Source organism: Notothenia coriiceps, unplaced genomic scaffold, assembly GCF_000735185.1.
Source record: "Notothenia coriiceps isolate Sejong01 unplaced genomic scaffold, NC01 NC01_scaffold00037244, whole genome shotgun sequence".
In the NCBI taxonomy this organism is placed as follows: domain Eukaryota; kingdom Metazoa; phylum Chordata; class Actinopteri; order Perciformes; family Nototheniidae; genus Notothenia; species Notothenia coriiceps.
Window position 1 is genome coordinate 16,224,636 of NW_011369945.1, and position 2,947 is coordinate 16,227,582.

The following is a 2,947-nucleotide window of genomic DNA, read 5'->3' on the forward strand; positions in this document are numbered from 1 at the left end:
CTCTCACTGAACATCAACCAGAAGCCGTTTGAGGCACAGTGCAGAGTGCTTATAAGAGTCAGTCAATCATTTGCTCCAAGCATTTTGCCTTCTGGCCAAGTTAATGAATACGTTTTGAAAAATCATCAAATAATTACCCAAGTCAACAATGTAATGCATCACAGTTTTGTTCACTCTCTGTATATTAAACAAATTCAAACATTGACTTAAACCCATATAAATGCACTTTTATAACCTGACAATTATTGTGACTAGACATCTGAAATGCTGTCATTCTTTCTTGAGTTGACTCAACAATGCATTGCATTGTGGTCTGGCTGAAACAGGGTTCATTTTTCTTAGTTCCTTAAAAGCTAACATTAGTGACACATTATTCGTTATAGCGTTGTTTTATAGTGTTGTGTATAGTCAGGCCTAGGGAGTAGGATTACCTGTAATGGGAATATAATCAAGATGTATTTTGTTACAGTTACACCAAAAATAAGACTCAATCAGATAACTGATTCTATAAAATGGCAATAGCCTGATTACAAGGCATTGAGCTTACACACTCAAGCAAAACAATTGCTGGTCTTTCAGTTCATCAACATTTAGCCCTCTAGTCTAAAGAAAGCTTTCATTGGGTGGAAATTGGAATTGGTAAGTGGACCGTCTAAATTTTGTTTTTTGTTTTTCATTTAGGCTAAATTTCTTTCTTTTTTTAATAGACCTTTTTTTAATACAGGTGGAACCCCGATGTGTTTATCAAAAATACTACCTTTGCCTACAAACACAACACAAATCCTAAATTCTACACTGACAACACATTAAACATGTGTGTGTTTTGCTCACCTGTTGATCTTCCCTTACAGGCTGCTCCAACAGACCCAGCGTATTCCAATCTGTCACAAAGGATAAAGTTATTCAGGGTAATTGATACATTCTCCACTGCTTCTTCTCATGAAGGCACAGTAGTGTTAGGTAGGTAAGCTGTGCAGAAAGACTAGTCAGATAGTTTGGCCCACTAACCTGTGGTGGTGGAGGGGGAAGAATGCCCCTTGTTAATCTTTATTAAAAAAAATGTTGTGGTAGCGAACTGTGCGCATAAACATTGGGAAGGAAATGTGACCCCCTTGACTATTTTTTCATGTTGCTATTTCCCAGGTATTTGCACACCGCCCTCTTCTTCTGTGGAGTGACGCGGATTGAAAAAAAACTGGACTTGAGAACACACTCTTTTTGGCCTCTTCCACGTCACAGAGAAAAAATAAAATCTGTGACCTAAGAAGGAACGGATCACCGTCAGTTGTGTCGGCAGCTTGCATGTTTTGAATAAACAAATATTGATCATTTACATTCCCGGGTGCTAGAATCTTCCTGACCAGATAAGGGTGTGTCAAATCAAGTCAAGTATTTTTAATGCCCAATTTAATTTGTACAGCGGGACCGACAACCCAAAACAATGCATACAATGAAAGAAACCTAATGGAAAATGAATGATCCCTCACCCAGGCTTAAAATACATGACATGTTTTTAGAATATATGTGTACCTTCAAATGTTCAGAGTTTAACTCATGTCATTTTTGTTATTTCTATTCATACTATCACTACATGTTTATTCTTTTTTTGTATTATTTCATTTGGATTCTTATTATCCCATGTGTACTATCTCTGTCTTATTCTGTTGCTGCTATAACACCTGCATTTCCCTACGGGGATCAATAAAGGTCCATCTTGTCTTAGTAATAAGTAAAACTGTTTATAAATATAAAGAAAATGGACCCAGGAGGATGTCAAGACACACACACACACACACACACACACACACACACACACACACACACACACACACTCTACTGGAAGGGAAAGACACAAGGAGATATGTGTACACAATGGTGAGCAAGATAAGGTAGTACCACTTTACAACCCTCATAAAGGGTTTATAATTAGGTTATGAATTAGTCTGTAAACACTTTATTAATCATTAAGAACCATTTACAAACCAGTTCTAACAGTTTTCATACATCAACACAGGCTCACTATTTGGCAAGATGACTAAGCCTTATATTGAGTACTTAGCGAGAATCAACTCAGTGAGCAACATCATACCAAGGATGCTGGCTGATGAAGTGGACAAACTAAGTTAATTAAGCCCCAAAGACCCCCTCGGCGGGTCCTTTTTTTTTTTTTTTTACGACACTGTGTCTCAGGGGATCTTAATATTTAAGAACCTATTAATGTGCTATACAAGATTAACGGGAATAATCTCAGCTAACTGACGATACAAACCATTTTTACCAAAACAAAACACAAGTCTCATAAGAAGCATCTAAATGACCCCTGAGCGAAAAATGCTAACGCAATTTGGCACAGAACTCAAGATAAAATACCCTTATTACTTATCGTAGCTGCACATACAATATATCCGATTAAAGCTGAGGTTCCACAGATTATTTAGGTATGTATATCATCACTACGTGATCCGAACTCGCGACAGGGGAAGCAAACTCAGACATCACAACACGTACCTTTACGTAGTTTTTACGGGAGATCCTCTCACCCTAGCTGTCAATCTGATCAAAAGACTTGTTCAATGGCATTAAAACGAGAAAAAACGCGGCTGAATCGGTTAATCCATAGGTTGATAATGTTTCTGGTTATTAATTTTTTTAATTTATAATCCATAATTCAATTTTTATGTAAAGATCGGAGGGTAAAAGTTAGCTGCTAATGGTATGCCACCAGAGTTATAGCAGCTTCCGGTCTTGGCTATGCGACAGTCTCACACCATGTCTCACACACACACATTACCATGTAAGGAGTATGTGGGAGTTCCCCTCGATTCCATTGACTCTGACTATGGATCTAATTTCCTGCCATAACTCCACAAACAAACTAAACAGGTTTTAAAAAATGCCTCATGATTCACTAACAAACACAATGTGGTTTGCAAATACAAAACAACAT